The sequence below is a fragment of the Cebus imitator genome, unplaced genomic scaffold, assembly GCF_001604975.1.
Source record: "Cebus imitator isolate Cc_AM_T3 unplaced genomic scaffold, Cebus_imitator-1.0 Scaffold141, whole genome shotgun sequence".
NCBI lineage: Eukaryota > Metazoa > Chordata > Mammalia > Primates > Cebidae > Cebus > Cebus imitator.
In genome coordinates, this window is record NW_016107456.1 from 3,723,268 (window position 1) to 3,735,185 (window position 11,918).

Here is an 11,918-nt window from a genome sequence, read left to right on the forward strand (position 1 = left end):
GAGAGAGGCCAGCGGCTGGAGATGGCAGTGCTGGGGGAGGCTGAGCATATCCTTAAACCAATACATCATGTTTCAGGGTTTGATCTTGGCCAGGTACAGTGGGTCACGTCTGTCATCCTAGCACCTTAGTAGGCTGAGATGGGAGGATTGCTTTAGGCCAGGAGTTTGAGACCAGCCTCGGCAACACAGTGAAACCTCATCCCTACTAAAAACAAAAGAGAACATTTGCCGGGCGGGGTGGCCTACACCGGTGGTTCCAGCTACTCAGGAGGCTGAGGCGGAAGGATTGCTTGAGCCCCGGAGGTAGAGGCTGCGGTGAGCTGTGATAGCACCAGTGCGCTCCAGTCTGTGTGACAGAGGGAGTCCCTGTCTAAAAAAAAATACATTTTAAAAAAATAAATAATTAAAAAAAAAAAGTTTGACCTTGATCTTAAGAGTAATGGGAAATCCTCAAAGAGATTTAAACAGGGAAGTGCCGAGGTCAGATTTGTGGTTTGGAAAGATCCCTCTGGCTTCTGTGGGAGATAAGTGGGGGCAGTGGACAGAAAGATGAGTGAACAGGCTGCTTCAGTCATTTACAAGAGACGTCATAGTGCCGGAATCAAGGCAGAGGTAGGGGAGAGGCAGACAAGAGGACGGATGGATAGAGACTCAGGAGACAGAACTGATAGTACTTGGTGGGTGATTGGATGTGGGCGTAGGAGAGAGTAATGATATCCACGATTATGGCTTCAGCAAGTGGGGGGTGGGGATGCTGACATTCTCTGAGACTGGACTGTAGGAGAAGCAGTAGCTGTTGGGGGACAGATGATGAGATTAGTTTTGGCCATGCTGAGTCTGATGACCTGCGGGATATCCAATTAGAGATGTTTGGTTGGATTTCAAGACAGCCGCTTGGGAGACATTAGCATGTAGATGGTAATTAATTGACAAAAGGAAAGTTTCGAGGACAAAATCCAGAGGAAGATGACGGGAAGGATGGAAAGAGGACTGAGGAGTGACGATCACAGAGGCAGGAGTAGGGAGCAGTGAGGATTTCAAGGAGACATCTGCCAACAATGTGAAATGCTGGCGAGAGGTCAGATAAGATCGGGGCCTGGCAAAAGTAAAAGTTGGGGCTTGAGGCCAGGAGTTCGAGACCAACCTGGGCAACATAGTGAGACCCCCATCTCTAAAAAAATAAAATAAAATTAGGCACATTGGCACATGCCTGTGGTCCCAGCTACTTGGGAGGCTGAGGTAGGAGGATGACTTGAGCCCGGGAGATTGAGGCTGCAGTGAGTCGTGATGGTACCACTGCATTCCTGTATGGACAACAGAGTGAGATTCTGTCTCAAAACAAATAGAAAACAAAAAACACAGTAGGAGTTGGGGTGGGTGGAAGAGAGAATAGGAGGTGAGGATATGAAACCTGTAGACTTCTTTTCTTCCTCCCTCTCTCCCCCCGGCTCCCTTTCTTCCTTCCTTCCTACAAAGACAAGGGAATAATTACCTGGAATCCCACCGCCATGAGATGACCATTATTCACATTTTGGTGCCCAGCCTTCCTGTGCATCTCTTTATGCATCACACCCCGCATACTATAGAACATTTCACTTATTTTAATTTTATTCGTTTATCTTTTTTTTTTTTTAGTTCATGTCTTTTATTAACTCAGTTACTTGTCTTCTGGGTTGTTGAAGCAGTAAGTCAGACAACATTTGCCACAATAATGTCTGTCAACGTGGCTTGCCATAAACACTCCAGCACCACGTTCATCAAAGGGCACTCTCGATGAAGGCAACTAATTTTGCCATTTTCATCCACCTTCTAATATTTCAGGACAGCCAGCTTCACCTTCTTTCTCTTGTGCTTATTCTTGTTGGGAGTGCTGTAAGACTTCTTCTTCCTTTTCCTAGCACCACCACGAAGTCTCAACACAAGATGAAGAGTAGACTCCCTTTGAATGTTGTAGTCAAACAAAGTACGTCTGTCTTCCAGTTGCTTGCCAGCAAAGATCAGTCCTTGCTGACCAGGAGGAATTCCTTCCTTATCCTGGATCTTGGCCTTTACATTTTCTATCGTATCCGAGGGTTCAACCTCGAGGTTGATGGTCTTCCCTGTAAGGGTTTTCACGAAAATCTGCATTTTGGTGGCGGCTCTACCACAGATGGTAGATCAAAAAGCTCATTTATCTTTTAAAGAGACAGGGTCTTACTCTGTTACCCAGGCTGGAGGGTAGTGGTGCAATCACAGCTTACTGAAGCCTCAAACTCCTGGGCTCAAGCCATCCTCCCATCTCAGCCTCCCAGGTAGCGAGGACTAGAGGCACGCACCACCACACCAAGCTAATATTTTTGGTAGAAACTAGGGTCTCACTATATTGCCCAGGCTGCCCTGGAACTCCTGGATGTGTCTGGCCAGAAAATTTAACTTAAAGGAGATGATATACATGCTGTTTTTAAAATCATGGATATTCCTCTTTATCCCCATAACAGCACTCAACCCTTTATTTTTTGCCTTTACCCATAAGCTGTGTTAACAATCTGTGCTCTTCCATTTTTTTTTTTTTTTGAGACAGAGTCTTACTCTGTTGCCCAGGCTAGAGTGCAGTGGCACAATCTCAGCGATCTCAGCAATGCGGCAATCTCGGCTTCCTGCAACCTCAGCTCACTGCAACCTCCATCTCCCGGGTTCAAGCGATTCTCCTGTCTCAACCGCCCCAGTAGCTGGGGTTACAGGTGCGCACCACCACACCTGGCTAATTTTTGTATTTTTAGTAGAGACGGGGTTTTGCCATGTTGGCTAGGCTGGTCTTGAACTTCTGACCTCAGGTGACATGCCTGCCTCGGCCTTCCAAATGCTGGGATTACAGATGTGAGCCATCGTGCCCAGCCATTTAAAAGAAAGAAATAAAAAATTATATATACATATATATATATATATACACACATATACATATATATTTACACACATATACATATACATATACACACATATACATATATATACACACACATATACATATATTTTATATATATATATAAAATTCTATCCAGAGAGAGGGAATAAGAGCAAGAGAATGTATGTGTGGTGTGTGTGATTGTTTTACAAAAATAGGATTATATTATTCACTCTTGCTTTTCTCCTTCAACTGTTCCCTTTAATTCTCTGGAGAGACTCTGCCTTATTCCTTTTAGTGACCACGTGATAGTCCATGGTGTGGACGTGCCATGCTGTACTCAGGTGAACCCCATTTGATGGATATGCACTTCTCCTGCCTCAGCCTCCCGAGTAGCTGGGACTACAGGCACGCACCATCATGCCCAGCTAATTTTTGTATTTTTAGTAGAGACGAGGTTTCACCTTGTTGACCAGGATGGTCTCGATCTCTTGACCTTGTGATCCACCCGCCTCGGCCTCCCAAAGTACTGGGATTATAGGCGTGAGCCACCACGCCCGGCCGCAATAAATGTTCTTACACGTTTTATTATAGACAAATACTTTTATTTCTATGGGATCAATTCCCAGGAGTAAAATTTCTGGGTTGAAGAGTATATATATTTTTTCCCCTATAATTTTATTACAGAAATTTTCAAATATATGGAGAAGTTGAAAGAATTGTACATTTTAACACTGATATACTTATCACTTCGCTGTCTTTGCTTAATCACCTATCCCTTTTCTACTCATTCATCTTTTCACTTATCAATCCATCTTATTTTTTGGCACATTTCAAAGTAAGTTGTAGACATCAGCTTATTCCACCTCTAAACACCTTGACATGCATAACTTCAGTTCAACATTTGTTTACAGGTATCTTTCAGGTATAATTTATATAAAGTGAATTGCACAAATCTTACGTGTACCTTTCAACAAGCTTGGACAAAGGCAAACACTTTTGTGTCCCAAATCCCAGTTAAGCTATAGGACAGTAATGTCAACTCCAGAAAGTTCTCTCAGGCGTATCCCCAATCGATCCCTACCCCACTTCCCAAAACAACCACTGTTCTGATTTTTTCATGATATATTAATTTTGCTATTCTAGAATTTCATGTAAATGAAATCCTATAGTGTATATGTGTATATGCATTGTTTTTTTTTTTTTTTTGAGACAGAGTCTTGCTCTGTCGCTCAGGCTGGAGTATAATGGCATGATCTTGGCTCACTGTAACCTCCACCTCCCGGGTTCAAGCATTTCTCCTGCCTCAGCCTCCCAAGTAGCTGGGATTACAGGCACACATTACCATGCCTGGCTAATTTTTGCATTTTTAGTAGAAAAAGGGTTTCGCCATGTTGGCCAGGCTGGTCTCAAACTCCTGACCTCAGGTGATCCAGCTGCCTTGCCCTCCCAAAGTGCTGGGATTATAGGCGTGAGCCACCGTGCCGGGCCGTATATGCTTTTTAGTAAGGCTTTTTCACTCTGTGTAATGTTTTTTTTTTTTCTTTTTTTGAGATGGAGTTTCGCTCTTGTTACCCAGGCTGGAGTGCAATGGCGCGATCTCGGGCTCACCGCAACCTCCGCCTCCTGGGTTCAGGCAATTCTCCTGCCTCAGCCTCCTGAGTAGCTGGGATTACAGGCACGTGCCACCATGCCCAGCTAATTTTTTGTAGTTTTAGTAGAGACGGGGTTTCACCGCGTTGACCAGGATGGTCTCGATCTCTTGACCTTGTGATCCACCCACCTCGGCCTCCCAAAGTGCTGGGATTACAGGCGTGAGCCACTGCGCCCAGCCCCGTGTAATGTCTTTGAGGTTTATTTGTATTGCTGCTTGTGGCTTTTTGGTGCTCTGCCGCATTCTGTTTTATGAATACACCACAGTGTGTTTATCCATTCTTCAGATCTGTTTTTGGCTTTTGATTATTATGAATAAAGCTGATATGAACACTTGCATGCTAGCCTTTTTGTGGGCACGTTTTCCTTCCTCTTGAGTAAAAATCTTGGAGTAGAACTGCAGGTCGCAGGACAAGTGTGTGTTTAGTTTTATGACACTGACAGATTTTTTTCCTAAAGTGATTTTACCATTTTACACTCCCCTCCACAATGTGTGAGTTCTAGTTACACTACATTCTTAACCATAATTGATGTTGTTAGTTTTTAAATGTAGCCATTTGGTAAATATTAGAGGTATCTTAATGTGATTTTAATTTGCTTTTCTCTGGTGACTAACGCAGGATGAAGCCTTTTTCATGTGACGATGGGCCATTTCCACATTTTCTTGTGTCTAGTGTTTGTTAAGGTCTTTTACTCATTTTTAATGGGCTGGTCTTTTTTGAGATGAGATCTAGCTCTGTCCCCCAGGCTGGAGGGCAGTGGGGTGATCTCGGCTCACTGCAACGTCTACCTCCTGTGCTCAAGTGATTCTCCTGCCTCAGCCTCCTGAGTAGCTGGGATTACAGGCACCTGCCACCATGTGTGGCTAATTTTTGTATTTTTAGTAGAGATGGAATTTCACCATGTTGGCCAGGCTGGTTTCCAACTCCTGACCTCAGGTGATCTGCCCACCTCGGCCTCCCAAAGTGCTGGGATTACAGGTGTGAGCCACTGCACCCAGTCTAAAAAAAAGTTTAATAAAATAAAATTTAAAAAGGCCAGGCTGGGCATGGTGGCTCACAAGTATAATCCCAGCATTTTGGGAGGCCAAGGTGAGAGGACTGCTTGAGCCCTGGAGTTCAAGACCAGCCTGGGCAACATGGTGAAACCCTGTCTCTACAAAAAATAGAAAAATTAGCCAGGTGTGGTCGTGCGCACCTATAGTCCCAACTGCCTGGGAGGCTGAGGTGTGAGGATTGCTTAAGCCCAGGAAGTCGAGGCTGCAGTGAGCCCAGATCATGCCACTGCACTCCAGCTTGGGCAACAGAGTAAGACTCTGTGTCGAAAAAACACACAACAACAACAAAAAGCCACACAAAAAATGCAAAATATTTTTAGCCTTCCTCCTGCCTGAGGGGCTGGAGCAGCCCAGCTCTGCAGCCGCCACAGCCTGCCCTCAGGATGAAGTGGAGTGCCTGTGCCCAGAGCCATGTCCTTGTCTGTCGGCAGCGGTCACCAGCCCAGCCGGTGCTGGGCCATCCCCACCCGCACTGTGCCCATCAGCGACTTGTGCAGCTACCTCACGACTATTGCACCATGCCTGGGGGATGCTCTTCACCACACCCCAGGGATCTTGAATCATTTATGATCAAAAGTGTCTGCTGGAGCATTGCACTTCTCCCATGGCTCAGACACAGCCCTGCCATCTGCCCAGTATCCCAGGAGTCACTAGCCCTGGCACCTCAGTAGGAGACTCCTAAGTAGAAGTAAACAACTTAACCAACTATCATGACAGGGAACACACAGTTGGGATGACGCCCAGTTTGAGACAGACATCTGACTTTCCTGCAAGGCTCAGAAGAAAAGCAGCAACGCTGATACCTGTGTGTACCTGATTTGGCCAATAGAATCAGTAACAAAAAGAAGAGGCATAACCAGCAGTCTGCTCCTCTTCCTCTGGGTGGAATATGATGGGAAGATGAGCTTCATCGGACCGTTTCTTCTCCCTGTCTCCTGTTCCCTGTTCCCCTTCCCAGTTAGTTAGATTAGATTGAAGGCCCTTGGTGTATTTCTGTAGAACTAAGCAGCCCATAGAGGAAAACAGTTAGAAACATTTTTTAAAGTGACACATAATAATTGAGTATATGTATGGGTACATAGCAGTGTTGTGATACATATAATATATAGTGATCAGATCAGGGTAATTAGCACATCTATCATCTCAAACGTTTGTCATTTCTTTGTGTTGGGAACATTCACTATCCTCCTTCTAGCTGTGTGAAACTATATAAGATATTATTGCTAATTACAGTCATCTTACAGTGCTGTAGGGCATTAGAACTTATTCCTCCCACCTAGCTGTAATTTTGTATCCTTTAACAAATTTTTCCCTAACCCACCTTCACCCTTTCTTCCCAGTCTTGAGTATTCTCTGTTCTACTTTTTACTTCTATGAGATCAACTTTTTTTTTTTTTTTTTTTTGAGACTGAGTCTCACTCTGTTGCCCAGGCTGGAGTACAGTGGCCAAATCTCGGCTCACTGCCATCTCCCGGGTTCAAACAGTTCTTTGCCTCAGCCTCCCAAGCAGCTGGGATTACAGGCATGCACCACCATGCCCGACTAATTTTTGTATTTTTAGTAGAGACTGGGTTTCACCATCTTGGCCAGGCTGGTCTTGAACTCCTGACGTCCTGATCCACCTGCCTTGGGCTCCCAAAGTGCTGGGATTACAGGTGTGAGCCACCGTGCCCAGCCAACTTTTTTTTTTAAAGCTTCCACATATGAGTGAGAATATGCAGTGTTTAACTTTCTGTTCCTGGCTTATTTCACTTAACATAAAAATCCTCCAGTTCCATCCATGTTGCTGTGAATGACAAGATTTCACCCTTTTTTTTAGGGGTGGTGGAGGGCGGACAGGGTCACACTCTGTCACCCAGGCCGGAGCGCAGTAGCACCATCTTGGTGTACTGCAACCTCTGCTTCCTGGGCCCAAGTGGCTAATTTTTGTATCTTTGGTAGAGACAGGATTTCACCATGTTGCCCAGGCTGGTCCCACACTCCTGAACTCAAGGAATTCTCCTGCCTTGGCCTCCCAAAGTGCTAAGATTACAGGTGTAAGCCATCGTGCCTGACCTATTAAGTTTCACTGTTAATTTCTGTCATCACCCATTGGTCATTCAGGAGCATGTTGTTTGATTTCCATTCATTTGTATGGTTTTAAATGTTCCTCTCATTATTGATTTCTAGTTTTATTTCATTGTGGTCAGACAAAATACTTAGTATGATTTCAGTTTAAAAAATTTTTTGGAGACTTGTTTTATGTCCTAATGTATGGTCAATCATGGAGAATGTTCCGTGTGCTGATAAAAAGAATGTGTATTCTGCATCTGTTGGGTGAAATGTCTGTTAAGTCCATTTGGTCTATGGTGCAGTTTATTTATTTTTTGTTTATTTTCTTTTTATTTTTGAGGCAGAGTCTCACTCTGTCACCCAGGCTGGAGTGCAGTGGCACAACCTCAGCTTGCTGCAACCTCCACCTCCTGGTTTCAAGTGATTCTCCCACCTCAGCCTCCCAAGTAGCTGGGACTACAGGTGTGTGTCACTATGCCTGGCTAATTTTTGTATTTTTTGTAGAGACAGGGTTTCACTGTGTTGGCCAGGCTGGTCTCAAACTCTTGACCTCAGTGATCTGCCAGGCTCTGCCTCCCAAAGCGCTGAGATTACAGGCGTGAGCCACCATGCCTGGCCTGTGCTGAAATTTAAATTAGAAGTTTCTTTGTTGATTTTTCTGTCCATATGATCTGGTCAATGCTGACAGTGGGGCACTGAAGTCCCCAGTTATTATTATACTGGGGTCCATTTCTCCCTTTAGATCTAATCATATTTGTCTTCTATATCTGGGTGCTCTTGGTGTTGGGTGCATATATATTTACATATATTCTCCTGCTGAATTATCCCTTTATTTTTATATAATTTCCTTGTCTCCCTTTACAGCTTTTGACTTGAAGTCTGTTTTGTTTGACATAAGTTGCATTAGTCCGTTTTCATGCTGCTGATAAAGACATACCCAAGACTGGGTGATTTACAAAAGAAAGAGGTTTATTGGACGTACGGTTCCACGTGGCTGGGGAAGCCTCACAATCATGGTGGAAGGCAAGGAGGAGCAACTCACATCTTACATGGATGGCATCAGGCAGAGAGAGAACTTGTGCATGGAAACTCCCATTTTTAAAATGATCAGACCTCATGACACTTATTCGCTCTCACAAGAACAGCACAGGAAAGACCCACCTCCATGATTCAATTATCTCCCATTAGGCTCTTCCCACAGCATGTGAGAATTGTGGGAGTGAGAATTCAAGATGAGATTTGAGGGGACACAGCCAAACCATATCGTTAAGTATAGCTACTCCTGCTTGCTTTTGGTTTTGGTTTGCTTGGAATGTCTTTTTTCATCCCTTCACTTTCAGCCTATGTGTGTCTTTACAGATGAGGTGAGATTCTTATAGGTAATACGTAGTTGGTCTTTTTTTTTTTTTTTTTGTTTAAAAAAAAGGGAATTTAGTTTGTTTACATTCAAGTTATCATTGATAGGTGAAGACTAATTCCTGTCATTTTATTCATTGTTTTGTTGTTGTATCATTTGTTCCTTACTTCCTCTCATTATTTTTGTGTTTGAGTTGTTTTGCATAGTTTCGTTGATAAGGTTTGCTGATATTTTTCTTTCTCCTTTGTGTATCAGCTCTACTAATGGATTTTATAGTTTTACATGCTTTCATGATGATGCCTGTTGTCTTTGCACTTCCAGATGTAAGACTCCTGTGAGTATTTCTTGTAAGACCTATTAGTTTTTGCTTGTGTGTAAAAGTTTTTATTTTTACTTCATTTTTGAAGGATAGCTTTACTGGGTATAATATCCTGGCTTGGTAGTTTTTTTTCTTCACTTTTTTTTTTTTTTTTTAAACAGAGTCTCACTCTGTCACCCAGGCTGAGTGCAGTAGTATGATCACAGCTCACTGCACCCTCAGCTTACTCAGGCTCAGGGCATCATCCCACCTCAGCCTCCTGAGTAGCTGGGACTACAGGTGTGTACCATCATGCCTGGCTAATTTTTCTACTTTTTGTAGAGACAAGAGTCTTGCTATGTTGCCCAGGCTGCTCTTGAACTCATGGGCTCAAGCAATCTACCCCCTTTGGCCTCGTAAAGCACTAGAACTACAGGTGTGAGCAACCATGCCTAGCCTTCTTTCCATACTTTAAATATATCATCCCATTCTCTCACGGCCTGTAAGATTTCTGCTGAGAAATCTACTCTTAGTCTAATAGAGATTCCTTTATATGTGACTTAGTGCTTTTCTCTTGCTGCTTTTAGAATTATTTCTTTGATTTTGACTTTTGACAATTTGAATATAATGTGCCTCAGAGAAGACCTGTTTGAGTCAAATCTATTTGGGTTTATTTGATCTTCCTGGGCCTGGATGTCTACCTTTTTCCCAACACCTGAGTTTTCAGCTATTATGTCATTAACAATGCTTTCTAAAATTTTCCCTTCTCTTCTTCTGGAATGCTCATAATGTGAATATTTCTTGGTTTAATAGTGTCACATAAGTTGTATAGGTTTTCTTTATTTTTTTTTTTCTTGAGACAAAGTCTTGCTCTGTTGTCCAGGCTGGAATGCAGTGGCATGACTGTGGCTCACCAGCCTTGACCTCCTGGTCTTAGGTGATCTTAAGTCTTAGGCGCCTTAGCCTCCCAAGGAGCCAATACTACCAGCATGCGCACCATGCCAAGCCAATTAAAACAATTTTTTGGGGGGTAGATATGGGGCCTTGTTATCTTTCCTAGGCTGGTCTCAAACTCCTGAACTCAAGTGATCCTCCTGCCTTGGCCTCCCAAAATGCTGGATTATGGGTGTGAGCCACAGCATCCAGCCACTTTTTAATTCTTCTCTTCTCTTCTCCTTTCCTTTCTTTCTCTCCCTCCCTCTGTCTCTTTCTCTTTCTTTCTTTCCTTCCTTTCTTTCTTTCTTTTCTTTTTCTTTTTTCTCTTTCTCTTTCCGTCTCTCTCTTTTCTTTTTTCTCTCTCCCTCTCCCTCTTTTGCCTTCCCTCCCTCCCTCCCTCCCCCCTTCCTCCCTTCCTTCCTTCCTTCTTTCCTTCCTTCCTTCCTTCCTTCCTTTCCTCCTTCCCTCTTTTTCTCTCTTTCTCTCTCTCTTTCTTTCTTTTGTTCATCCATTTGTTCATATGTTTCTTTCTTTTGGTCTGCCTGTGTTATTTCAAATGACCTGTCTTCAAGTTCAGAAATTATTTCTTCTGTTTGGTCTAGTGTATTGTTGAAGCTCTCAAATATATTTTTGTATTTCATTCATTGACTTCTTCAGCTGTAGAATTTCTGTTAGGTTCTTTTTTATGATATGTATCTCTTTGTTGAATTTCTCATTCAAACCATGAATTGTGTTCTTGAGCTGCTTGAATCATATATATGTATTCTATTGTATCTCATTGAATTTCCTTAAGATTATTATTTTGAATTATTTTTCTGGCATTTTTAATATTTCCTTATTACTGGGGATTGTTACTGGAGAACTACTGTGTTCCCTTGGAGATGCCATGAGTCCTTGGTTTTTCATGTTTGATGTGTCTCTACAGTGATATCTACACATTTGGTGGAAAAGTCACCTCTTCCAATTTTAGGGAGTAGGTTTTGTAGGAAAAGTGTTATTAACATAGATGGGGTGTAAAGGAAAATAAGTCATTATTTGAAAAATACACATGCATACATGTTTATAGCAGCACAATTTGCAATAGCAAAGATGTGGAACCAACCTAAGTGCCCATGGAGTAAGGAGTGGATAAAGAAAATGTGATATATACACTATAAAATACCACTCAGATATGAAAAGGAACAAAATAATGCATTTTGCAGCCACTTGGATGGAGCTGGGGGCCATTATTCAAAGTGAAATAACTCAGAAATGGAAAGCCAAATACTGTATGTTCTTACTTATAAGTGGGAGCTAAGCTATGGACACAAAGACATACAGAGTGATACAATGGAGTCTGGGGACTCAGTGGGGGAGACTGGGAGGTAGGTGAAGGATAAAGACTACATGTTGGGGATGGTGTACACAGTTTGGGTAACAAGTGCACTAAAATCTCAACATCCACCACTAAAGAACTCATCCATCTAACCAAAAACCACCTGTACCCACAAAACTATTGAAATTAAAAAAAAATTAGGCAGGTATGGTGGCATCACATGCCTATAGTCCCAGCTACTCAGGAGGCTGAGGTGAGAGAATTGCTTGGGCCTAGGAGTTCAAAGCTACAGTGAGCTGAGATTGTGCCACTGCACTGCAGGCTGGGCAACTGAGCAAGACCCTGTTTCAAAAAAAAAAAAAAACAAAA

At 43.0% G+C, this 11,918-nt stretch overlaps 2 pseudogenes across 1 annotated transcript; one reads left to right on the forward strand and one right to left on the reverse strand.

Moving 5' to 3' along the window:
• Window positions 1–1,629: 1,629 nt before the first annotated feature.
• On the reverse strand, window positions 1,630–2,159 carry LOC108313721 (annotated as a pseudogene). Its single transcript, XR_001829199.2, has one exon. The product of XR_001829199.2 is annotated as a ubiquitin-40S ribosomal protein S27a-like (transcript).
• Window positions 2,160–6,002: 3,843 nt separating this feature from the next.
• On the forward strand, window positions 6,003–6,353 carry LOC108313722 (annotated as a pseudogene).
• The last annotated feature ends 5,565 nt before the right edge of the window (window positions 6,354–11,918 follow it).